Source organism: Panthera uncia, chromosome A2 (genome assembly GCF_023721935.1).
Source record: "Panthera uncia isolate 11264 chromosome A2, Puncia_PCG_1.0, whole genome shotgun sequence".
Classification (NCBI taxonomy): domain Eukaryota; kingdom Metazoa; phylum Chordata; class Mammalia; order Carnivora; family Felidae; genus Panthera; species Panthera uncia.
The window spans coordinates 37,276,143-37,303,731 of NC_064816.1; the positions used below are offsets into that span (position 1 = coordinate 37,276,143).

The window sequence follows — 27,589 nt, forward strand, 5'->3', positions numbered from 1 at the left end:
CTTGATCACAGGGTCATAGCTCAAGCCCCACATTGTGGGTAGAGTTTACTTAAAAATAAAAAATTAAAAAACAGGGGCACCTGAGTGGCTCAGTCGGTTGTGTGTCCAACTTCGGCTCAGGTCATGATCTTGTGGTTCAGGGGTTCGAGCCCCACATCCGGCTCGCTTCTGTCAGCCTATCAGTGCACAGCCTACTTTGGATCCTCTGTCCCCCTCTCTCTTCCCCTTCCCCACTTGTGCTCTCCCAAAAACAAATCAATACTTTTTAAAAAATACAATACAATGAATAAAATAAATAAATAAATATTTAAAACCAAGAAAGTCAAAAGAGGGTTCACTGGTGGATGAATAACAAAACGTCGTACATCTATACAATGGAATACTACTTGGTCATAAAGACGTACTACACACGGATTCATGCGACACCATGGGTAAATCTGAAGAAACGTTATGCTGAAAGATGCCATACACAAAAGGCCACATGCTGTGTAACTCTATACAGAATGTCCAAAATAGACAAATCTATAGAAAAAAAATATAGTAGTAGTTGCTAGGGCTGAGGTAGGTTAGGACGAAATGGGCAAGGGGGTTAATGTTAAAGAGTTATGTCATTTTTGGGTGGTGAAAATGTTCTAAAATTGATTGTGAGCTCATGGTTCTGCAACTATGTGAATATACTGAAATTCGCAATTCGGTATACTATAAATGGGCGAATTTATGTACCTGAACTATATTTCAATAAAGCTGTTACCAAAAAAAAAAAAAAAAAAGCCAGATGAACCAGATGGTAGCTGAGGGCCCTTGCCACCAGGACCTGCTTGGATTCTCCCCAGCATTTCATATAAAATAGGAAAGATCTAGCTATGTGACTCTGGGCAGGGTCTTGATCTCCACAGCTCAGTTTTCTCATCTATAAAATGGAGATGAAACGAACTTCTTCGCAAGGTTGTTGTAAGGATAGAACGGATTATGCATACAAAGCATTAACAATAGTGCTCAGTGCTCTAGTGACTGTTGAGTTGGCATGTGCTAACTGCCCCCTTACGTGTGGTTCCAGACACATTCACGGCACATCAAATTCTATTCCATGCAACTCATCATCTTCCAGCACCAGTGTATGCCTTGGGACGTACTTCCATCCACCATCCTGCTAACTTAGGCAATCACAAAGATGTATTTCACTTCAGTTTCATTTTTTCTTTCTCCTGGGGGTATGGAGAAAGAAACAATGAAAATACAAATACGTTATGGCAAGTAGCAAGTAAATGTTTTTCATCTTCCACTGGCAAAGCCAAGGCCTGATACCCAACTGCTACAAATTACTTCCATGTGTCTCCGAGACAAAGAGGAAAAAGGGCCAAATGTTCAGGCCTGATGATGGAAGTTTGGGTTTAACACCAAAACTCTCCCACCAAGTCTCAGTTTTGGGTGTCTGCCCCCAAGCTGTCAAGAAAAATGGAAGGACGTGAAGGAGTTCTACGTGAGTCCTCTTGGTGGATGTTTCTGCCTGGATAGGGAAGGGGTAATAATAATCATTATGAGCGTCATCAGGACAACCACAGTAGCTTCTATGATTTATTGAGGGCTCCCCATGTTCTAGACTCTCTATCTTGTTCTAAGTGAATTACACACATTAATTTACCTAATCCTCCCTTCAGCTTTATGTGACAGGTACTATCATACCATTTGGTGGGTAAGAAAACTGAACCACACAAATGTTTAAGAACTTGTGCAAGGTCACAGGACTCTTTTTTTTTTTTTTTTAATGTTTATTTTTGACAGAGAGAGACAGAGCGTAAGCAAAGGAGGGGCAAAGAGAGGGAGACACACGGAATCCGAAGCAGGCCCCAGGCTCCGAGCTGTCAGCACAGAACCCAACGAGGGGCTCGAACCCGCAAATGGGGAGATCATAACCTGAGCCAAAGTCAGACACTCAACCGCGTCGCCCAGGCACCCCAAGGTCACGTGGCTCTTAACTGGCAAGCTAGGGATTCTAACCAAAGTGTCTGAATCAGTATCTACTGCACTATGTGTTCAATTCTTGACTGGGCACAATGGATTCGCTGCCCCCAGGCATTAGAATAATTGGGGCTAACAATGTCTACCTTTTATTGAAGGTTCAGATATGCCACACATTGGGCATTACAGGAGTTTCCTCAAAACCACCCTAACAGGTTCATATTACCATCACCAGACCATTTTACACAAGCGCAAACTGAGGCCAAGAAATCCACACACAAGATAACTCAAAACTAAGAGACCACACTAGGATTTGATCTGGCTCTTTCTGGTTCAGAGACCATGCCTGTCAGTAAGGGAAGAATTTGGTTTATTTAATGCTGGAGCTGGGTCTACAGTTTTCCTCAAACAGTTACAAGAATGACTAACGGGCCCCAGAGACGTGATCTGGACCTTCTGGACACAATCCTTTGTCTTTTATTTCTCTTCCTTTTATTTTGAATTGCCTCCCACCCAAGTCATTGTCCTGCTCCCCATCCCATCCCTCCCTGGAGAGGCAATGGCAAAAGAAGAATTGTGCCTCCAGCAAGTGACTTTTTCTGGAAAATAGAGGATGTGAGCAGAGTGAGGTTGGGAAAATTAGTGAAGGAGACAGGCTTGGGGATCCTTGATCTCAGGCCTGTGAGTTTGAGCCTCACATTGGGCGTGGAGCCTACTTAATAAAAAAAAAAATGTAGGAGCCAGGCTGGCCACACAAGGTAAGGTGTGAACAAAGCAGGGAGGAGCATGTGTGTGCGTGTGTGTGTCTGTCTGTCTGTGTCCATCCAGAGAATGGATGAAAGTATCAACTTAAACAAGAGAAAACAAATTGTCGAGCCAAGTGAGGACTAGGGGAGACTGTAAAGGCTCTGGTTGCACCATGGGGTTAAACAAATTATTTGAGATGCTCCCTTACCAAAACCAAGAAACAGAAGGGCACCTTGCACGTAACGACATGGCCTGCTTCCAGGCACAACAACGAAGTGCTTATGCCATGGCTCCTCCAGGATGGGGGGCCATGCTGGGAAAATTTTATCCAATTTCATGCATGTCTGAGGGCTCAGTACCTGCAAAAACAAGGATCCAGCCAAAGACAAAAAAGAGAAACCTTCCCTACTACACAGGCAAGACAACCATGGTCTGTCCCTAAATCCTCTAGGACAAAGAACTAAATTAAGCCTTAAAGACACTACTTTCTTTAGGTATAACCAACGGGCTATCGAACATTGGGAAAACTTAGTATTCTAGCCACAGGTCTTTAATTTTCACCTTTTTCTACAGTCCAAATATGGGGCAATATGTAACGTAGTCTCAAACCCAGGGTAGACTCTTTAACTCCAGAGACATGGTGCTAATTCACACACCAAAGGTACCTTCGCTGCACGCCAAAGGCGTAGCCTCCAAGGTAACGTGCAATGCCAACGGACAGAAGCACAACTGTAATCCTGTGCACTTGGACAAGCGAAGCTGTGCTTTAACACTGTCTTTAAGAATGAGGGCTCTCCTCTGTCTCCTCCTTGCTAGGGGCTGGGGCCAAACTGCTGTATGACTTCACTCTCTGTAATCCACAGGGCACGTGGAATACCCACAGCATGCCAGATTATCAGTAAGGCGATAACACTTGTATATTATACCTGCTTGGCACAATTTGAATGAGGCTCCCTCAGGCTGCATAAGGTTTCGTTTCCTGTTATCTGCACCTGCACCAATTTCAGAAGCAAATAAAAACACCCCACAAAACCATATTTTAGGAGCTTATTCAAAAGTCAAGAGACAAAACCAGTGCAATCAACACAAACCCCAAAACACAACAACAAGGTAATTAACCTGAGGTTCCAATTCCCTCCACGTCTGTGAGGTACACTTCCTTCCGGGTTTTAGCGATCTTTGCCAAGTTCACACCTTTTATCCATCTTAGCCCTTTGATGTGACTTTTAAACAATACACATAGAATAATCATAATCTTAAGAGCTAACAGGTATAAAGATGCTTCCTATACTGGCCAGAGACCATGCATCACATTCTGTGTGGATTATGTTACCTAATCCACAGAACAAATGAAGTTCTATCATTATGTCCTTCTATTCGCACACACACACACACACACACACACACACCCTTATGAAGATAAATTAGAAAGGTTAATAGGCTTTAAGTCACTCAAGTTTTAAAAAAGGCTTTTTAAACTCAAGTTTGCAGAATTGCAGAATCCCTGACTTTAATCAAGACACAATGTGTCTGACACCCACGACTGCACTGTATGAGAATTTGGGACACCCTGAACTGGTGTCCCTTGCCTAGATGGCGTCCTTGGCATTAATGAAACTCTTTATCGCTAGAGTTGACTGGCTTCTACAGAGCTTTAATTTGTAAGTAGAAATTTGTATTTTAATAAGTGGGTAAACAGTCCTTTCGGGAAGTTAGTTCTGTGCCATTTTGGGAGAATGAACATTGAAAAGAGGGAAGGAAAGAAATCAAATCATCCACGAAGGGGTCAGGGGCTGTGGACACCATTGTCTCTGTCACTCTGTCCCAGATACAGAGCATCAGGGGTAAAAAAAAAAAAAAAAAAAAAAAGATGAGAAATGACAGCTTTATGAACCTCAGACTGCCACTCAACATTACTTAAAAGGCAGCTTTCCCTGGAGACACCAAGACTATAGCAGGCATCAAAGCAATTCCATATCAGTACCTTTTTAAAAAGGAATTATTACAATATTTTACTTTGGTTCCTCCCAATTCATTGCATACAATTCACTGTGTAGAAGACAGTCTTCATCAAATACACATATTTGGTGGGGGAGGGGAACGCTAAACAGACTCTTAATAGGAAATTCAAATCAAGAATTGCTCAAGACGACACCTGCCTTCTGGCCTAATGGAAAAATCAATCTGTCAGGTCTTAATTAAGTACTCAGGCTAGAAAGAAAAGGCGGCTGCTTATACTTGGTATACTACCTAGTACAGTGTTGGTAGTCAAAATGTAACCGAAAGCCGTATTTGTTACAGAAATGGTAACTAAGCGTACAGATGAGTCATTTGCTTCTGGGCGGCCATATATTTAGTAAACAAAAGGTGGAACTAGATGAATGTCATAGGCTGGTTGACAAAGATCCCTGTGAACAATGACATTCAGATGTCTGAACGTTGTTGAATTGGAACACCTAACTGAGAAGGTCCAAAATGAAGCTGGGGGGAAAGAGGGGCATCAGGAAATAATGGCTCCTGACCTGGAAGTAATGCTGGGTCAATAAATGAACAAATGAGTGAGGTCAAAAAATGGGGAACTTCCATGTGTTCTTTCCATGATGGCCACTGAAAGAACTAAATTCTCTACCCGTTATATATAATCACCGACAAATATGCAGGTACATGAATACCCATGGCCTCTCAATAGCCAGAATGGAGGCTGTTATAAACTCTGAGCAATTCATTCCACATACACTCAGCCCAGATGGAGCTACCTGGATGGTGAACGGCGCACCTAACATGGGTCCTCATCACCAAGGGTCATTCCCACTTTCAGGCGTGCGGTCCCTCTTCTCAACCTAAGTGCACAGCCCGTTCATTCTCCAACTGCCCTGCCAGGGTGGGGAGACAGAGACAGCGAAAACCGTGCATGGATCACAAGTTAATTAACTGGCTTGCAAACGGTGAGCCATCCTGAGCAGCATTCTCGTTCCCCTAGGAACTAAACACCAGACGCCCAGCCAGGGAAAAATAATACAGACAGACTCCGTAAACACATTCAAATCCCAAACCTGACTAGAGAAAACCCTGGTGCGGCCTAACGTTTGACCCAACTGCAGTATCATTTCCTGTCCCCATAGTGGACGATTAAGGTAGTTGTGAAAAAAGGCAATTCAATGGGCAATCTGGCGAAGAGCTGGAGAGGAACACTCTGGTGTTCACAGCCTGACACTGAGGGAGCACAGCCCGACAGGGGATCACACGCTGGAACTGAGTTTCAGTAGCACAGCTGGGGGAGCAGGAGGGGGCCAGTTAGTGCTCTTCTCTGCAGAAAAAGCACCAAGTCCTCCACGGATGCTTGAAGGCGGTGGTGGGCAGACACCGGTGCCAACCTGCTCCCAGCAATCTCAAGCTTCTGGAGTCGGGAAGAGCGCCCCCTCCAGTCTGGCCTCAGGGGTGCTCCTGAGAGACTCATCAGACCCCTCCCCAGAAAACATGCCCACACCTCTCTGGGCCCCCAGAGATGGCCTGTCAGCCAAAAAGACCACCAGCAGACATTTGGAGTGACCCCAAAACTGTGGCACACCCTCACGTCAGGAAGAGTTACCGTGCCGGACAAAGCGGGAAGGGGGGAAGAGGCCGAGGGGAGAAACACACGGGGGAAGGCGGACGGAGCAGGAAAGCAGGAGAGAGGTGATGGAGGGCTCCCAACTTCGCCATCACACATTCTGAAGAGAAAGCAGGGGTCGCCCTTCCAAGACCTTGTCCCCAAAACACAGAAATCCAGCAACAGGCCTTGTTCTTGTTAATGATAAAGTCACCAAAAGCCAAGTGTTTGTGACAAGCCAGAAGCTCTGTTAAGCGCTTTGCAGACACGTGCTCCTTCGTGCCTCCCATCAGTCTGAACACCGGGCAGCATCGCCGCCACGAAGACTCCACCAAAGTCAAAGACTCAAAGACTCCACCACTCGCTCGGCACGTGGGAGCTACAGAAGGGCAGAGAATCTGTGCGTGTCTGTGGAGAGGACAAAAACTGCCTGGCCCAAGGATCATCCAGTTATGTTACAATTCGAAAACAGGGTACTACTACAGAGTCCCGTCACTTTCTTCAGAGTCGACTGGACTTGAACCGTCTTACAGAAGCTCATCCTCATCAATGAGGGTGCCACAAGTGCCCAGCGCAGAGGCAGAACATCCCCTTATTGTTGCATTTGGTGCAGCTTGGGCCAACCACACCTCCACGGCATGGGCCTGGTTAGCCGGCCATTCCTGTAGGCAGGAAACCAACCAGTGCCCCTCAAGATAAAACTGATTCTTTAATAAATACAGCTTGGGATCAAAGGGGGAAGAGTAGAAGCTCTTTTCTGAGGCTGCCTTCAGATTCTAGGCCTAGCAGGCCCCTTGCAGAATGAAGCCAAGGGCAGGTGACAATGAAGGACAAGGAAGGTGACAGGGACAGAAGGTACAGTCAAAGTGGCAAGATCCTGGGGAAAGGGCTGTAGAAGAATAAAAGAACGAGCAAGCAAGAACAGGATTAGCTTCCCGCACAGAATGTTGCAAACTGCCCGCAGAAAACACTTATTCCAGAAGATGGCCATTCTTTGACACTCAGCGGGTCTCACAGCCCAGGGAGAGGAACGTGCTTTAAAACCTGAGCCCCCTGAAACTACTATCACGCTATATGTTAACTTACTGGAATGTGAATAAAAACTCGCGACAAAAACAAAAACAAAAACCTGAGCCCCATCTGGATTCAGTAATGCAGAGGAAGTCAAGATCGCGGAGCACGAGTGGCATAGGAGGGCCTCAGCCAGCCATGCCTGTCCCAGCCGGGTCTTCCTGTTTTGCAGGGGAGGAAATCTTGGTGTGAGAAGCCAACCCTGAGCAGGGCCTGCTTCACGGGTGTGTGACAAGGGCAGCCACACCGGGCCCCGGGCATGGGAATGCCCCGAACTTGGTTTAAGGCTCTGCCATCATTATCCTCAAGTTCTTAACATGTAACAAGGCCCCACAAATGAACAGCCGGTCAGCTCCCACATTCTGTTTATTCTTTGCATTTTCAAAGGTCTCATAACAAAGACTTACTTACTTCTACCGTTTTTTTTGTTTTTTGTGGTTTTTGTTGTTGTTGTTTTAACAAATAACTTGTTTCATGGGCTATTTACACTCTATGTGACCTGGCTGGGATGTCCTAGATTCTCAAAAATGTATTATTTAATGCACATACCAAGAATTTCTTCACCTCATTCCTAACACATGTTCCAACCTCCAAAGCAAAATGTGCCCGGTGTGAATGTCAGAACCCCATGGCAAAGACACAGATGTCACTAGTGGGTTTAATGGAGGAGTGATGGGACAGGTGCATTCTAACCTCAAAGGTTTGTAGAAATCTGAACCACTCACCTGAAACACAGTTCTAGATCCGCAACCTATCCTATTTTATTCACAATAAAATGTACCCTCCCGAACACAAACACACATCAGTACATACACACAATGGTATATAACACATGTATGTTATAACCTTACAGCTCCAGACGTCTACTGTAGCCTTGATCCCAAGTACATTACAAACATCAAAGAGACAATATGGTCCTTATAGTGCTATCCTCCCAAAGGGTTTCTTTGCAGAGGAAGAAAATATACGCGTGTACACCTGAAAGCAAATAGTTACTAACAATCGTATAGAGACTGGTACAGAAAAAATGTTCTTGATACAGAGTAGGATAAATCCTTGTAAAAAAAAAAAAAAATATATATATATATATATATGCAGTATCATCTGTAATGTTTTTTTAAAATATACATACACACAAACACACACACAGATACACACAATCACATATACATAAACGTGTGTATAAATGTAGATATGGAGATTACTGAAGGTGGCCAGGCAGGATTTGATCCAAGGGGCTATCTCACTGGACAAGAGTCACGTCCCCTCTATGAACCACAGTCTCCTGACAGACAAGGGGTGGCTCAGATCAGGTCATCAATGAGGACTCTATAGGTCTCCCAGGATCCCACTCTGGAGGGTTAAGGGCAGCCCAACAAGTTCCCACACTAAAATGCTGTCTCAAAAACAAACTGGCCCCGGCCTACTTCACTGTCCTCACAAGAAACTCTAATGCTCATTTGGCACAGGTAAAGCAGATAAACAACTAGATAGAGACTTTAGAATACGGATATGGAGAAGGGTTATGGATCACTTACAACGCAGGAATTTTTTTAAGTTTATTTATCTTTAGAAGTGGGGGGAGAGAGGGAGAAAGAGTGTCACCAGTGGGGGAGGGGGAGAGAGAGAATCCCAAGTAGGCTCCACACTGTCAGCATAGAGCCTGACACGGGGCTCGCACCCATGAACCATGAGATCACCACCTGAGTCAAAATCAAGAGTCTGACACTCAACCAATGGATCCACCCAGGCACCCCAACCCAGGAATTTTTTTTAAGACTTACTTTTTTAGAGCAGTTTAAGGGTTAGAGGAAAATCAAGGGGAAGGTACAGAGAGCTCCCATAACCCTCCTGGCCCCACACGTGCACGGTCTCTCCAACTGCCAGCATCCCTCACCAGAGTGGGACACTGGTTACAAATGACGAATCTGCAATGACACATCATAACCACCCAGAGTCCACAGTTTACATTACAACAGCATGGCTGACTCCTGGTGTGGTACATTCTGGAGGTCTGGACAAATGTATGATGACATGTATCCACCACTATAGAGTCATACACAATATTTCACCACCCCAAGAATCCTCTGTGCTCTATTTATCCTTCTCTCTCTCACCCCTGGCAACCACTATTCTTTTTCCGGTCTCTACAATTTCGCCTTTTGCAGAATGTCTTTCACCCCGTGATATGCCCTTAAGGTTCCTCCATGTTTTTTTTTTTTTTTTCTGATTTGACAGCTCACTTCTTCTTCTTTTAAGTAATCTCTATGCCCAATGTGGGGCTTGAACTCATGGCCCCAAGATCAAGAGTCACACACACACAAGATCAAGAGTCAACCAGGTGCCCCTACAGCTCACTTTTTCTTAGTGCTGAACGATACTCCATTGTCTAGATGTACCACAGTTGTTATTTATCTGTCCCCATACTGAAGGATATCTTAGTTGCTTCCTACTTTTGGCAATCGTGAAGAAAGCTGCTATAAACATTTGTGTGCAGGGCTTTCTGTGGACATAAGTTTTCAACTCCCTTGGGTAAACACCAAGCAGGGCCACGGCAAGATAGTATGGAAAGAGTATGTTTAGTTTTAATTTTTTTTAATGTTTATTTATTTTTGAGAGAGAGCACGCAAACGGGGAGGGGCTGAGAGAGGGAGAGACAGACATAGAATCCAAAGCAGGCTCCAAGCTCTGAGCTGTCAGCACAGAGCCCAACACGGGGCTCAAACTCGCAAACCTCGAAATCATGACCTGAGCCAAAGTTGGACGCTTCACCGCCTGGGCCACTCAGGTGCCCCGAGTATGTTTAGTTTTATAAGAAACCATCAAACTGTCTTCCAAAGTGGCTGTACCTATTAGGCCTTCCCACCAGCAATGAATAAGAGTTTTTTTTAAATGCCATTTCTGACGTATTCATCCTAACACTCTCCCCGACATGAGACTGAGGACCTTTTACAGGGAAAATGGAAATTCAAGAGAAACGTTCCATCCTCCTTAAATCTCTTCTCAGCCCCCCAATACATGGTGCATGGTCAGGCTCCTTGGGATTTTCCCACTCTGAAAGAGAAGCTGTTTAGTGAGCCAGGCTCTGTGACCACCCATGATCTGAATTACGCACAGGTGTTCAAAAACACAGAGGGATCCAGCACAATTAAGAGTATTAAGCAATCATCTCAGCCCAAGGAGGCAGTTGAAGAAAAGAAGAACAGAGCTTGGGCAGCACTTTGGGAAATAAATTCCACAGCCTTTCACCAAGTTGAAATCTTGGCTTTGGACACACATAAAAATGAGCCTGGCCTGATCTGAGCTCCCAGTGGACATCTGCCAGATCACAAAAATTGACCCAATTGGCCTGCCTCACCACAGAGAAGGCCGCTGCTCAAAGAGCAGTTGGTACTGCTGATAAGAGCCAACATGGACGGACAGGACAGCAGACAGGAAAATGGCAGATGACAGTCGGCGCAATCCAGGGTGGGAGTCTGCTTTCAAGAGATCATTTCGTCAATGTGTTTTTAAAAAATAACATCATAGCGGCCTTCGATCTGATTTCCTTCTTTTATAGCCTTCAATCACTCTTTCTTTATGTCCTATAAACCGCAGCTAATTATTCCTTTGTTTTCTCTCATGTCACCTTGGTACTGTTGTAGAGTAGTAAGACACCTGCTCAACTCTGCCCAGGAAGGAATGCCTTTGAGGGAGAACGGCTTTAGAAACCCCTTTGCAACAAAGAAGGCAGTGTCAATGTTTTCCCACAAGATTTCAGGAACCTAGAAAAAGATGCTCTGTTACAAGTATTACTTCTCTTTAAATAAACCATTACCAAGTATAACTTTGTTATGAGAAACTCAAAAAAACATTTTTTTTTAATTAAAGCCATTGTTTAATAGTAACACTGACTCTAATGGTCCCCGTTTAACACACACCAGCCTCTAAAAAGAGCGTTGTCCAAACATTCCCCTTTGTTATATTTTACCTCTACTCTTTAGGGAAACACAATCTACCTTTAGACTCATTTTGTTTAACATCTCTGGTCACTTATGCTGTTTATTGAGTATGTGATATTCCTAATAAAATGTCAGCACAAATATCCAAGTTGTCTAGGAGAAAAGAAAAAGTTTTTCCAACCTTCCCTGGCCAGTCTAGGTAAACATTTCTATGACCCAAGTCACTTAGCCACGCTGACACAAATGCCTTCTATCTTTCCCCTCAAATTACAAAAGATTATCATTTTACTCAGCAATAAGCCTGACAAAATCGAAACTCTGTACATCAGAATTAAATATGTTCTAGCTACTCAAAATGAACAGTGTATTATTTATCACTAATATTTAATGACAAAAAAACTGATAACTCTCTCTGGTTCTACCACTGATCACTGATTTCATCTAGTCGCGCATCATCGATTCCTTTGGTCATTAGCATAATCACAGAGCATCAACTCCGGCTTATGCAGCAAGTTTGATAACAGAGCTGAAAGTAGACACACACTATTTTAAAAACATGTTCCGATTTTCATCTGAGTATATCTTTATTTATATGGCTTTCTTACCATAAAGATGCCAGTCCTTTAAAATATGCAGAAATCACTTTCTACACTGAAGAACAAGGTGCTATATCATAACAAGGATACAGAAGTATAAAGCGCCTGTTAATTAAACATCGCTTTTTAACTTGCTACCCTGCATATGTAACTGTTAAGTTCTAAGCCAAGTCTTTAAATAAGAATGAGAAAATGGCTAGGCTCCTTCAGATGAATGCCTCGCCTGGTTTTTTTTTTTTTTTTTTTTTTTTTCCTTAAATGTAAGAGATCAACCACTTGATACATTATTTTTTTTTTAAATCAAATTCCCTGGTATTGATTTTAAAGCCTCCCCCCCCCAAAAAAAAACATAAAAAATAAAAAACAGTCGTAAATGAACGAATTATGAAGTCTGAGTCAGGACTGATAGTTTCACATTAATCCTAAATTTCAACATGTAATACTGCAGAATGCGGCTGGGATCCAAATGTAAAGAACTCGTCTCGAATAATATTCAGCACTTCAAAAGGCTCAAATGGGAGAATGAATACACTACAGCTACATGTATCCACACGGATGAATTTCACCAACTCTACTGAACAATAACAAAAAAGCAAGTTACTAAAGCACACACACAGCAGAACCCCTCAAGATAAATCTTGAACATGAACAAGAAAACTCTATATTTGGGGGAATAGATGCATATGTATTAAGGACATAAAGAAATCCAGGGGATGAAAACCAGCCAGCTGAGAGCAGAGGTCACCTCCAGGCGACAAGGACAGAGGTAGGATTAGGGCAGATATGCCAAGAGCCTCCTCAACCTGGTTGAGAAATGTGTTCTTTCTGAGCATGAGCCGCAGGTACATGGGTGCTCACTGACTTATCCTTTAAATTATACCTTTTTGGTGTCGTGTATTTCATAATAAAAATGGAAAGATGTAAGCGCACAGTTTTAAGACAAAGAACTTGTAAATATCTGCCAGATTTCTCTCATCAGAAGTTATTCTCAACTCAAAGATCAAAGTGCTTGAGGCCATCACATCGCGTTTTATTCTACAATCGGGCACTTGTTACAACACTAAATGCTGCATCCCGATACAAAACCCATTTTCGGTATTTTCCCAAGTTCCTTACTGCTTCCCTCAAGAATTGTTCTACCTCGGTACTCCGCTATGGCAAAGTCATCTCTGACACAGAGATGATCTTTCCACTCAAAGTGACTGCCCTGCTTCCTAACAGAAACAAAAACGAATACAGACATCTGACCTCTCTTGAAGTATCTTTTGAATTTTGAGTTGATGTGAATATATGCACAGGAAGAATAAGCTGGAAACACACCTTGTGTATGATCTGGGGACAAAAGGGTATAAGAGAAGGGTAAATTTTTGCCAGATGGGGAATATATTCCCCCTCACATCCCATCCCCCACCCCCTTCCTGGACTATTTAAACCTTGTGTAGCAGTTGCCATAAGACAGCGAGAGACAAACAGGAGAAGCCCCCCAGTCAGTGGCAAGGACGATGGCTTGCTCCTACAGGTATAAGAATTTGTTGTAAGCTTACCAAAGTTACGACTGTGCATTTACTGTCAACATGCATCATACTGCACAAAAGCCATTATTTAGAAAATAACACGAGCATATTTAAGCGGTTGAACCCTTCCTAAACCCAGAGAAGGCATGCACAACAGCAGGTCTGCAACAACATGCCTGACGAAGGCCATAAAGGAAAATCCGAAACTGAACCGTTTTCTATTTCCGCACACTAGCTTCTCTAAAATCGTGTACAGTCGCACAAAACAGCGATACTCTCTAGAGCCGCCCCATGCCCATCCTCTCAAGGTCCAGCTAGCTTCTCTCCAGATAATTAAATGCAGCAGAGTCTGTATTAGAAAATTTCTACCAGGCATCACTAAAAAGGGTCTGTCACTGATTCCCTAATGATAAATCAGTTAATTATTTAACCTTTCTTAATGAAATGATTAACATCCTTTCCACAAACAAGGCGGAGTTAACATCACGCTGAAGAGCTCATCGACCAGTGACAGTGGTGATTCTTCTACGGCACCTTCTATTTTTTCTATCAGTTCCATTTTTTTTTATCTTTTATAGAAACTCTTTATTCAAGGGGAGAGACAGCTAGTTGAAAAACTTGACCCACCAGAGGTGTTTTTTTTTTTTTTAAGTACTTCAGGATTAAACAGAAATAAAAGAACTTTGTACGACAGCAATATTCCAAGTGCCACCTGAACCTAGAGCGAAAGCAACTGTCAAGTTCTAAACATAAAAACAGTTGCCAACTTTTTGGTATCTACTAAAATCAAGCTATACCCAAAGTCAAATGCAATCTTTTTTTTTTTTTTTTTTTTTTTAAATTTAGGTGAGGGCATTTCAGATAAACACTTTACTGGGTAACTTCAAAAGGCACCGTTACTAATACAGACAAAACAAAAAAAAATGTCTGTATAATTTTTATTTAAATAACTCTTTTGATCTTAGTGGTTAGATCTTTAGCTGAAGCCCTGAATATTTAAACAATCTATCTTAGCATTTTATCTTCCTTCATCTCATAATCTCGTAGGATGCATTCTTCTTAGGATTCTGCTAGATTTGCGTGGCATCGCTGGATGACGTACTTCCATCAATATTCCTGCAGACCCCATCACGTACAACGAGAAAGGATGTCCCAAGATGGCTGGGGAAATCAAAACACTTGTGCCAACACGGTTACTCTAATGGGAAAACAGTTTGGGTTTTAAAATTAAGATGAAATACACACAAGAAAAAAAAACTTCAGAAAGCCATCTGACACTCATTGGTAGCTACAACATGACAGGGGCCATTGGAAACATGGATGCAAAAAAGGCAGAACGCAAAAGGAAATGGCGGGTCCTCGGTGAAAACCACCGACGTTCCAGGTCGTTCCTACCACTTTGTGGAACTCTGATGCTCTTGTTCTGCCTCTGTTCCCCTAAGCATCTATGTTGGTTTTGGTGTTTGACTCTGAAAAGGGAGCCTTTTACACCCCTCAGGTTTTGTGGGGCCCAAACAGTTAAGGTAAAGCCTTCAGAAGAATTGTAGGCTTTCGTCCACAGAGGAGACCAGTTCTCCAACTTTGGTGGGTATGAGAATCACGTGGGGAGCTGTTTAGAAACGCAAACCCTGGTCCCACCCCAGATACGGCACATCCAGGAACAGTGCAGCTACATCTCGGTCTGCAACCCAAGCTCCACTGAGATTCCAATGTTTGTACATACTTAAAGAACACCAGTTTTGATTCTTAATCGAAATCCAAACACATTAAAAGTAATACAGGCCTCACAATGAAACAAAAATTTAATCAGTAAAATCCAAATGGAGATAAAGACTTCAGTTCCAGAATCTCCAGCAGCATAAATCACTCGGTCCACGGGTCTCCGGTTTGTGGCCTTCAGAATTACCAGGGGAAGTTCGTTTCAAGTGCATTCTCACATCAGTCAGCACAAATTCCAATACGAGAAGCTCTATTTTAATAAATGCTCCGACACACATACAAACACACACAATGACCTGGAGGCAGGTCCCTTTGAGACGTGATGAATTAGGACCAAATGCAACTTCCTCCCACTTCACACATGAGCATCTGTGTTCCATCCCTGTGCTCACCTGTCCCCAGGAGAGGAGGCTGCCAACACCTCTGATCAGGCATCACCAACTCAGGGGAGGCTCTGGGACAATCAAAACACATGCCACATCCTCCCTCCCCCCACCCCACCCCCAAAGAACTGTAGTCAGTGTCCTGATAGCAACAAGAACATCTTAAAGGATCTGAGTAATAACACAGCACCTGTGCCATTAGATCATGGAGGTCAAAGAACATACCTTAAAATACTACCCCTAATTCACAGGCAGGAAACCTGGAGCAGAGAAAATCACATTATGACTCAAATGCAGAGCTGGAAGGGGAGAAAAAGAAACCTCAGGAATTCAGTTTTTGAGTCTGATGCTAGAAATATTATCCACTGTCCTGGTAAATAAAGCCGATCACTATATTAGCTAAAATCAGGTAATCTAGCAAAATACAGATGTCCACCTGACTTACCACTAATCAATAAATATGAATCCAAATGTAAAAATCAGGAGAAAAATCTGTCCTGTCCTAAGTAAATCTATTCTATTTAATTAATTTCAACAGAAACCTAATAATGCCAGGCTTATACCCATTTCCCCCCCTCAGTAAATTGTCCCATAACACACTAAGCGCTGATATCTACACACTGGTGAAATAAAAGAGAATGACATAAATTGTCTAGTCAGTGATCCCTCCATTTCAGCTGCTTGTCTGAATTAGCAGCAGTTGGAGGAAATATACCCATCAGTAGTGCTCCTAAGGAGAGAGAACTAAATAGTACACAGAACACTTGAACACAATTTTGTATGTATTCATGTTCCTTTTAAAAAAAAAAAAAACTCTTTTATTAAAAATGTGATTTGGAAAGAAAGCGCAATTAGCTTCACACAGGCACTGCCGAGATGTTCGCGAACACACCAGACATATGTAAATATTTCGTGATATCAGTTCCATTTGAGTAGACCTGTCAAGATATTTACAGGGCTTGACAGTACTTCTGTCTTTAATTAAATTTTTGCCTAGATACTTTAATGTAATTTAAATAGATTATTAGTTGTCAGGATCTAATATAAATTTTGTTTACGATTTAGTTACTTTAAGTACTCAGATTGAAGAAACTAATTTAACCCCATGACTGAGCAGCTTTAAGCATCAGGAGAAGGCCACTAAAAAGTCCCCACTGCCCTTTGCACTTTCCCAGTAACCTTGAATTACTACAATTTAATTGCAAGTATCAAGGCACTAAAGTGAGCCCCCTCCCCCACTTTTTGAAAACAACACAGCTCAGCTCATGGAGAGTCCTAAGGAAAAACCCATCCACAATGCTCAGGTACCAGGAGTCTTTCTCTCAGGCAGTGTGCTCTCTTCCAGGGGCTGGCTAGGTAGGAAATGTTTTTCTCACTTTAAATCCCATAAAATAACTCCCCAACAAACACCTGTTGTGCACAAGGAAGGGCATGTATGAAAAACTGACATCAGGGGATTTCAAAAAGAAAAACAAGCCTTGCAGAGACATCCACGGCTAATTTGGTCAATAGATCTCCTGACTGGGTAAAACAGCGCAAGGCAGAGGATACAGCTTTTGGCACAACCTTCTTCTAAATGGGAGCTGGCTTCTAACTACAACCCAAAAAATGCCTTAGCACAAACTGACTGTAATTAATAAGAATAATTTATTAAGGAAACAAAGAACACTGTCTAATTGTCTTTCCCGGCTGCCATGTACTTCACCCCACTGTACTTCCTCTTTCCAGAATACCAGCCTCATAGCCATAACTGCAAGAACATTATCTATAGGATGAAAAACCAAAACACGTCTTGAAATCAAACACTCCTTACAACATTTATTTTTAGCTTTGGCGACACAAGCCAAATCTGCTTAATTTCCATTAACCACATCGTCGCATGCACATGGAAATAAACTATGTAGGTCCCAGGGTGGAGACAACAACCGTCATGCATAAGATATCCCATAGTTGGCCAGGTTTTCCCATTTCGGGAATTCACCTCATCTCATGGCCTGCCGATGTTCCAGCTTTTGGCACCTCTAACCTTAATTCATCCGGGTACCATGGAAGAGAAATCTTTTTAAAAATCAGTTTAAGATGGCTCCTTGGATAGCACGCGTATGGCCAAGTGGACTAGGGACCAGTGTAGCCAGTCACAAGAAAGATCATTTAGAAAATACATGGGCCCAAATGCAAACTTACTTGGCTTGCTGGCTTGATTCAGAAATTCAGTGTTTGATCACCTGGTGGGATTACTACCATCAACTGAAGGAAAAAAAAAAAAATCCCCTGAAAATAGTAAAAGTATATGTTGGCTCATGTCTATTCAGCAGATGCCTCTCATAAGGTTATTTTCTTTAGAAAACAAACCTCTACTTGCTTGAGACCTTTACACACTTGAGGTCCAAATAACAGAAAAAAAAAAAAAAAAAAGCTGGCTTAGCAAAAATGGCATTTACTATGACTGAATTCTATAAAAGGAGTATGACACCTAACAGGATAAGAAAGGAAAAGAAAAAGCCCTTAGCAAAAACATTTTTTTGCAAAACAAAAATACCACCTGTGCAAATCTAGCTAGGCTCTCAAACCCTTTCTCAGCCACAGAGAAGCAGCTCATGCTCAAAGCCTTGAAGTTGCAATTAAATTGTAGTAATTTAAGATTATCAGGAGAGCAAAGGGCAGTGGGAGCTCTTTGGAGGGCTTCCCTCCCCTCTTAATGCTCTTCAGTCAGGGGTTAAATGAGTTTCTTTAATGTAAGTACCTTAAAGTAACTGAATCATAAACAAAATTTATACTGTTTTCTGACAGCCTGCAATCTATTTAAATTTTATTAACGTGTGCCTAAAATTATTTTTAAAAGACAGGACTCCTACAATGCCCTGTAAATATTCTTGGCATACCCTCTGAAATGTAATCGGTAGGGTAACAACTAACATTGTCTGAATACACATACTTCTTTCTGATGCGGAGTCTTACAAGATAACATTTCAAAACTGAGTTGGAGTCTTAAGTAAAAACAAGAAAACTAAACCAACAGCACAATAAGATTGGCTGCAAAGAGGAAGCTGGGTTCAAAAGAAGTTGTCACATCTGCTATATTCACCCTTCTCTTAATGTTGGCATTGGACATGCTGTGGCATAAATATATTGGTTTAGGAAATATCACAATTCTTCTGTTAATTTAAACAATTGCTGAAAACAGACGTATCCCTCAACAGAGCCTCAGAACACAAATTTTCGGCCAGGGTAGAGTCTTAAGAAAAGCAAGGAACAACTTAGTAACAGAAAACCATACCTAGGCTCAATATTAACCCAGTTAACTTTTGTTATTGTTGGTACAAATGATTTAACTAGAAAATATTTACAGCTTCTTAAAAAACATTACATATTGCACAGAATTGCCTAATAGCATCTATGTGTATGTTTAACTCGCATTGTGTAATTACACAATCAAAGATATATCCAATAAAAGCTACACACTTTGAAACATGTTGGGCAGTATGGTTATGAAACTGACATAAAAAAACATCAAGTGTTTACTGTGTGATCGACATATTAATTAAAAATGCAATCCTTAAATGACAATCATTTTTATTCTTCTTTATGTGTTCACTTGTCCTATTTCCCACTTTGTTCTACTTAATTAAAAATGACATTTAATTTGGGGATAGTTTATAGCAAAAAAAAAAAAGGGGTTACAGTTTTTACTCCAGCATTTAAATATAAATACAAAATCTTACAGACAACTCCAGCAATATGGCCCCCTTAATTTGAGACAGTTAATTTCAATAGTTGATGATGCTTTCATTATACTTTGATAAACTTGTAAAAACAAAATGCTAAAGTAATTGCTGTTACTACTCCCTTTAAAAATGTAAAGCAGTTAAATTTTCCTAGACAACAAGCAAGGACAAGTTACAGAGAACTTGAATAAAAGTAGCAACGTGGTCATGTTGAATGTCAATCTAAAAAAAGAGGTTATGTCTAATCTGGAGAATGCTCCCTCTCGCCTTTTTAAATTCCAAGAGTGGGCTGACACAAAACTTCATCACCAGGGATTTTTCTTTTTTTTCTTTTTCTTTCTTTCCTTTTTTTTTTTTTTTTTTTTTTTTTTTTTTTTGAGCTTCACATCAGATTTAAACCATCACATACAAAACCTTGGCTTTCCTGACCAGGCAGATCTTCTAAACTTGATGTGAGAAAACGTTACCTAACTCTAGTGTAGGAGTCTAATGTTGGTAAAAAGAATTCCACTGCACAGTTCTGGGTAGCAAGGCAGCCTCTGGAAGACTTAATATTCCTTTCATACCTTTCTGCGTGCATGTTGTTCACAAACAAGACTGTATTAGAAAAATAACTTATGTAGCAACTCCACATCCATAAAGAACTCAAAAGCTGTTAGTGTTTCCTTCCACGTGAGCCTTAGCTCGCACAACAAAGATCAGCATTTGCAATGGTCCATTTCTGCATTAGTGAATATATAGCTTTGCTGCTTGATCGAATAGTCCAGGGTTCTCCATGTAGAGCTGACAACAACCCAGCAGCAGGTCTGTTTGATCTCTCCTGCTTCCTTAATTTGGGTTGTCAAGGTTCAGCAGTTGGAGGCTGTTTACTTTACTTTTCCAAAAAAAAAAAAAACCTGATTGCTTTCTCTCTCTCATACAATGACTAATCCAAAGTCTAAGGGGGGAAAAATGCAGCCAGTGGTAAGATGCTAAACCTTTTTTTTTCCCTCTGCAGTGAGAATTTAACTGACATCTTTTGAGTGGTAATAGTTGAGTTCTTTTTTATATTTTTAATGTTCTTTAATGGGGAGATGTTTCAAGTAGAAAAGTCAGAAAGAAAGAAAAAACCCATTCCAAATCCCTGAAACTGTAAGCCCAATTTTCTTTTCCTGGACTCAAAGAGATGGGTATTTCCACTTTGAGAATCAAAACTCCAGTGGAATTCTAAAAAAGATTTGATACATTTCTCTCTGGAACTAAAAATAACAGCAACTCCTGTCTCAATTATGCAGGCTAACCCCACTCAGAAAACACCTGAACTCTTACCATTTCTCTTCAAATTCTAGTTAAGACATCTCCCCCCAAACTGACTATCACTATGGAAAAACGAAGGGAAGGAGATAGAAGGTAAAATTTTTACAAGGAATCTTCAAGATATTTTCAGCCGTAGAAAAAGCCCTTAAATATCCTTCAGGTTTTTTCAATTCAGCTATTGTGCAAGTCCTAAATCCCACGGACAACCAAAAGTAAAGTGTAGATGGTTTCAAGGTACAGACTCCTTCCAAAAGGAATACAGAATGCCCTTCCAGCATTCCTGTTTTAAAAAGCAGTAACAAAAAAGGAAATCCGAACTTAGAAAATACCTGTGACCGGACAGGAGAGCAACACGAGCCCCTTCTAAGTGGGCTGGAGACGCTTAAATGCAACCAAATGAAATGTTTACATTAATTTCATTATTCTGCCCAAGCCTCACTGATGAGGGCTGGGGGGGGGGGAGGGCAGGAGGGGGTAGGCGGGGTGTTGGGAAGAGGAAGAAATAAGTTTCATTTCGGGTTTTCTGGTCGAGCAAAAGGAAAATGAATTAAAACGAATGCGTAGGATGAGCCCAGGCTAAATCAATACACTTTGTAATCAGCCCAGCAAGGGTATTTGGACACAATGACTTGGAAATAATTAATAGTTATAAGAGGGGAGTGGGGTGAGAAGAGGGGGGCGAGAGATGTCACCATATTTTATCGGAGCACTTTACACTACACGCTAAACTTTGATCTTCAGAATCTTGGATTTAGGAAAGGGGGGAAAAAAAAGGCGAAAGTCCAGTGTTTCGAAGCACCTACCAGCTTGAGGATGGGCACATTCCTGGCTCCGGGCGCCTTATCCCTGCGCTCGCGCCGCCCATGCTGGCGCTTTGGGCACAGAGAGCCCCCGGGGGCTCCAGGGTATCTTTTGCCCCCGCCCGCGTCCTCGCCCCGGCGCCCGCGGCCGCCTCGACTTACCGGCAGAGTCCGGGGAGGGAGTGGGAGCGCCGCCTTCACGCCCGCGGAGGAGGCGCCGGCAGCACCATGGTCCCCGGCGCCGCTGCCGCTGCCCCTTGCCCGCTTGCTCTCCGTGCGCTCTCTTCCTCTTGCAAACTTTCGGGTTCTGCGGTCGACAAGAAACCGGGGCGACCCTCAGCAAGTCCTCCTGGCTCAGGTTGGGGGAAACTGAGGGGGGTGGGATAAGTGATGAGGCTGGGGGACCAAGACAGAGAGAACGGCGGGATAGGAGGACCCAGGAGTGCGGGTGGACAGAAGGGAGGATGTGGCTCAGGGAATCCCTGCAAGGATCCCGAGACCGGGAAATCGGCCCGAGCCGAAGTCTCAGCACCTTCCCCAGGATCTTACAAAGTTGCAACAACAAAAAAGGAGGGGGGAGGAAGGGGGGAAGGGGGTGGGAAAGGGATACGATCGCAGGCGCAAGGTTTGAAGTTACAACTGTTTATTTAGTCCTTATTCTCACAGGGGCGGGAGCTGCGCGGGAAAGGGGGGGGGGGGGGTGCTGCAGGCTGCGATTTCGAAGCAAACACTGGGGAGGGGGCATACGACTTTGTTTCTGGGCGCGGAGCTCCCCGGCGCCCGCGTGTGTCACCGTCAGTCTCCGGGGACCGAGGCGGAGCTCACAACAGGTGGGGAGGGGGACTCGCCGAGGGCCAAAAAGGAGAAGGAATCAAAGTTTCCGAGCGGCGGTATCTGGGGAGGAGGGGGGCGGGAGGCGGGGGCGAGGGGAGGCGGAGGCAGCGAATGACCGCGACCCCGAGGCAACTGGCAAACTCTCCGCTCCCCGGCGCCACCGCCGCCGTCCCCACCCAAAGCGCACGCAGTCCCGGCTACCGGCTCAGCCGAGTCCTCTCAGCGGGACGGCGATGGAGCGCAGGGAGCTCGGGAGGAAGGCGGAGTGCGGGCGAGGGATGGAGAGCCATCGGCTGCCGGGACCGGGCCAGAGGGACCCGGCGACTCCCGCGCGTCTCAGGACACATCCAGGCTTGGGAAAACCCCCGGTACCCCAAGCTTCAAAGGAGAGTAAACCCCGAAAGTGTTTGTGGTGGAAGGGAGGAGACCCGATGCGGCGACTCCCCGCAGCGGACCCCGTTCCCATCCCACCCGCGGAGCTGGCCACGGCTGTCGCGGGCCTGTCCGCGGCGAGGCTGGGTTCTCGGGGTCGAGCGCGTGTGAGGGTGCGTGTCTAGGTGGGGGTGCGCGAATGTGTGTCCGAGTTTTCTGTGCTCCGGGGGATGGCGGCGGAGTGTCCCCGCCGTCATGTTCGGGGCCAGGCGCGTGTGGCACCGAGGATGTCCCCAGGCGCGGGCCCCAGGGTGAGGGCATCCCGTCATTACAATCCAGGGGCACCGAGCGGGCACACACTCGCGGAGAGCGAAGGGAAAAAGTTTGCTCCAAGTCCAAACTTCGGGCTCCAAAGGCTCCCGGCGCGCGCCCCCTCCCACCACAGACTCGACCCCGGCCTCGCGCCCGCCTCGCTACTCGATTGGCATCCCGACGCCCGACATCGAAAGTTGCGCCAGGCGGCCTGGGCTTATTGATTTCTCTCCCGCAGCGATCGCCCAGAGCGCAAAGCCAGGCGCGAAGGGGCCGAGGGGAAGAAGATCTCGCCTCCCCGCCGCTGCCGCCGCCCCCCCACCCTCATTTGACTTATGGAAATGGACCCAAGCTTGCGGGCGCCGCCGCCGGAGGCCCCCGCCCCCAACCCCCGCGCCGGCCGGTAAACCCTCCCTCCCCCCCCCCCCACCGGAGAGCCTGGGCCCCGGCCCCGGGGGAGAGAGAGGCTGAGAGGGGAGGGCTGGGGGGAGATGCACGTGGAGCCTGGAGGTGGAAAGTAGTTTTTCTTTTTTCCTTTTTTTCTTTTTCTTTTCTTTTTTTTTTTTTTTTTTTGTGCTGGTTGTTGTTGTTGTTTAAAGTGGCGGAAACAAGGCAGGAGGCAGCTTGGGAAAAAGTGGAGCAGAAATGGAAAAATACAAACTCACCCGCTGCAAATGGTCTCTCGGTGCAAACTAAGGTGTTTTCGGGCCTTTCCCCGCGCGCGCCCACTCCCGCCCGCGCGCGCACCCCCGCGCACACACTCACTCGCGCACACACGCGCGCACACACGCACTCCCGGACGAGGGCCGGGCCGCCGCGAGTACAGCATGCAACCGCCACACAATAAATAACAATAGATTCCTCCGCTCCGGACTAGCTTCCCGGAGCCCAGCCCGCGCCAGTGGCGGCGGCGGCAGAGGCGCGGGGAGCGCCGGCCCGGGGGCGCTCCCCAGCCCGCCTCCCGGCCTCCTGCCAGGGCCCCCTTTCCGCCTCACGCGCCCCCAAGGCCCCCCGGCACCCCCAGAGCGCGAGCCGCCGCCGCCCCCTCTCCGGGCCACACGGGCGCTGGCGCCCACCCTGCTCCTCCCCACCCCCACCCCCGCCTCCCGGAACAAATAAATAAATAAGGCGCGCGAGAGAGGCCAACACGTCGCGGAGGGAGATGTTGTTATTTTTTGCTGTTGTGCGTCCCTGACGTCACATCCACCTGCTGGGTAAACAACAAGGCTCGCAGCAAAAAAAAGAAAAAAAAAATCGCAATTGGCAAAGAAGGGGGGAGGGGGCACGGCCTGGGGGGGGGGCGGGTTCCGGGGAGATGAGAGTAAAGGGCGTCCGGGCTGGATGGGGAAGAGGAGAGGGAAGCAGAACCCCACAGACCAGAGAGAGGAAGGGAACGCCAGAACAGTCCCTGGCCAAAGAGGGATCTGGCAAGAAAGACCTGGAAAAATAAGGGGCATGGGGGAGGGGAGGATCCCTCGCAAGATGGGGAATTGGGGGGCCCATTCAGACACCAGAAAAAACGAGAGGGAGAGTGTTAACAAGTAGGGACGAAGATAGGAATGCGATGGCTATTTGCTTGGTTTCTGAGCTAAAAATACAGAAGGAAGGAGAGAGGGTAGGCAAGGATGTGAGTTTCCTCCAGTTAAAAGTGAAAGTGTTTTGCCATCAGTGACAGTTGAAGGAGGGGGAGGTGGGGGTGGTGTTTTCAGCCCCCTTTCTCCTCTCCCGTCCTCCCTCGGTCTCTCCTCTTTCTTTCTGCACTTTGTCCAATGAAAGAAGGCGAGTTCGGGAGGTGAAAGTTCAACAGAAGGACAAACCCCTGTTTGCAGGGAAACAGAAACCCGCCAGCGAGGGGGTTTTCCCCCCTGTATTCCTGAATCAGGAGAGTGTAATGTGGGAGAGATTTCCCCCTCTTCCTTGTCAGACTCACTGCTGGAATGTGTAGTTTGATCCACTTTGGGGGAAAGTGGCTGCTGCATCAGGAGCTGTGCTCTTGCCACGGTTTCTCTTAGGAAAACGCCCAGGGGCTAGCATGTCAATCAGTTGTTTAACACAAATTACCCTCTCTCCCAGAGGTCAGTCACATGCAGAAAGCTCTGTCCAATTCTTTGAAAAGGTGAGATTTTTTTTTTCTTTTTTTCTTTTTGCTGTTTTGAAGTTTGGTGGAATTTAGAAATTTTAAGGAGTAAATTAGAAGCCTGAATGAAATGTTTTGAAATATACATATACATGTACAAAACAAAAGACACTGGTATTTCTTTCGTTTTTATCAACACAAATTGAGAAGGAAGACTTTTTGTTTCCAAAATGTGACTTAGAAAGATAGAGGGTTCCATGGCTTGTTGTTGTTAACAGAAATAATTTTTTTCAGGCCCATCACCCCAGATGCTGCCAAACTCCTAAGCCAGCATTTCCAGCTACTGGCTGGCTGGTGTAACAGGCCAACTCTTAATGAGAATGTATGGAAAGCCACTCCTGTGGATTCCTACAAAGTACTTGGGGGGCGGGGGGGGGGTGCGGTTGGAGACAAGTACTGCTCATTCCTTGAGACCCGCACAATTGTAGATTACCAACATCCTGAGAAGGTTATTATAAGTTCTTATGTATAATGTCTTTTTACAAATATTGTTAAACGTTCATTTACAGAAGAATTTTAAATCTCTATTGCAGTAACAGTGTAAGACTACCACTGTAAAATTGTATCTGTTTTGCAAATAAAAAAATAACAAAGCCATTTACTAGTGTTACAGAATAAAGCCAAAGAAAGGAAGACTGTACTAAGGTAATTCCAGCATAGAATTCATGTTGAACGCATGCTGTGCAAGATTCTATGCTATCCAGACAAGACCATCCATTGGATCTTTTAGACTAGAATACAGATAAAGAAAATGCATTTTAGTTTGTATAGAACTTCCTGGCTTTCTAGAGACTAGGGTTCCTGTTATCTTTGATTCAAGACATTAAGATATTAATGACGTACCTTCTATATTCTAGACCATAGAGTAGGCAGTGATGACTACAAGAATAAATAAAATCCCTGTCCTGTGAGGAACTCACAGCCTAAAGCTTTCAGTAATAACATCTAATATTTATTGAATGTTTACTATGACCTAGGCATTGATAAAAAGCTTTATGTCAAGTCAATTCATAGTTGGAACAGTCCTTTAACATCACTGGAAATTCCTGTGCTGAATTCACATGGAATTAAATGGAAATCTACAAAGCAGCCAGTCTGGGGTGGGGGGGGGGGTGTTTTCCATTTTTAAAATGTTTATGCCAGATATGTGTATGGTATGTGTTGGGTTGCAGAATTATAACTCAGGAGAATAGCAATTTATTTAAATGTGACAAATTTATTCATCGTCTGTAAAGAACAATTCATGTTCCAATACCGTTTTCCAGATTGGATGGTGAGTTTTTAAAAAATTATTGGTATTGCCAGACTAAAACGATCTTTAGGTTCCTGCTGGTCTTATTCTGCATTTTAACTGCCTTAAATTCTACATTCACTTGAAAGAGGGGGCCAAAGTCAGACTGACAACAAGTTTTGCAGACAAAAGGAAATCCTGGTTGTAAATCCCATGATATATTGTACTCAATTTTGTATATAATACTGTCTAATGTGCCACCTTATTAAAGAACTCCATATCCATTTGGCTTACATTAGGGGGAAACTTAACTGCAGCTTAACATATTGTTCATTTTCAACACTGTCACGTTACATTCATAGGGAGCACATTTTAATTTCTTTATCTGTAATCAACTGGAAGTTTCTTTTTGTTAAATTAAAGCAAGAAGGGCTTTTAAATAAAGGGCATGGGGGTAGGACGCCACCTTTTGGTGGTAAAACAAATAGAAATCCCCTTTTCAACAGATGTTCCTGACATAATTGTATTTTAATTACACCAATGCAAAGGTGCTTGTCCCCGTTTGATTCTGTTTGAAGTAACAGGAAAAAAAAAAAAAAACTGTGAAAGGAAAATTGGGAAACTATCCTGAACTGCAACCAAAATTTCCTCAAAGGTATCAGAACGTGTTAGGGCCCTGTCACATACAATTGCCTATACATCAGACACCAACTTTGTTCTGCAAGTACTTTGTTGATAAATGTATGCACATTTGGGGTAACAGAAACTGGGGTGGACATTTACCACTTAACAAGATACCTGAATGCTTTTATAAGTTTAGAGTTAACCGGAAACTTTATATTCACCTAATTCAGTGTTTCTTTATAGTTACCACCTTCCTAATATTTTGCCATATCTGCATAACATGATAGTTACTGAATAATTTACGTAGTACACTCATTGGACTACAGCTAATATGGCAAGTGTATTAAATATCTTCTTTACATCAACCTACTTTTTCTATTTCTACTTTAAATGGGAACTCACTATCGCACTCCGTGAATTAAAAACAAACGATGAAAACAAAGTCGTCAATTCCTTTGTTAGAAAGGGAGAGTGGCAAAAAAAATTACAAATTACAACTAACTTTTTTTTTAAAGGGAGAGTTGTAAATGCTGCAAGTGTTAACATGAGTGTCAGCAGAGAATTTTTACTCTTTGTTTTTTTGCTTTTTGGAAAAGCTGGAAGGATTGAAATTTTGAAATTTATAGCAGAGGGTGTATAGCTGTATGCGATACAACGTTACCTGTCGCCATCCTAGTGGCAAGTTGAGTCTCATACTAACCAAGTACAGTATTTCAAATTAGAGATTGGTTAGTAGCTG

General features: G+C 44.0%; 1 protein-coding gene across 2 annotated transcripts in view; it reads right to left on the minus strand.

Moving 5' to 3' along the window:
* FOXP1 (forkhead box P1) overlaps nt 1–27,589 on the minus strand; it is a 695,473-nt gene that overhangs the window by 571,450 nt on the left and 96,434 nt on the right. Inside the window, exon 1 of one of the 2 annotated variants that reach the window (XM_049642700.1) lies at nt 1,046–8,384. The exons of the other annotated variant lie outside the window; for it this stretch is intronic. The gene's annotated coding sequence lies outside the window, so the exon portion shown is untranslated. Of the gene's footprint in view, nt 1–1,045; nt 8,385–27,589 lie in introns of those variants that run through there. 2 annotated transcript variants of the gene reach the window in all.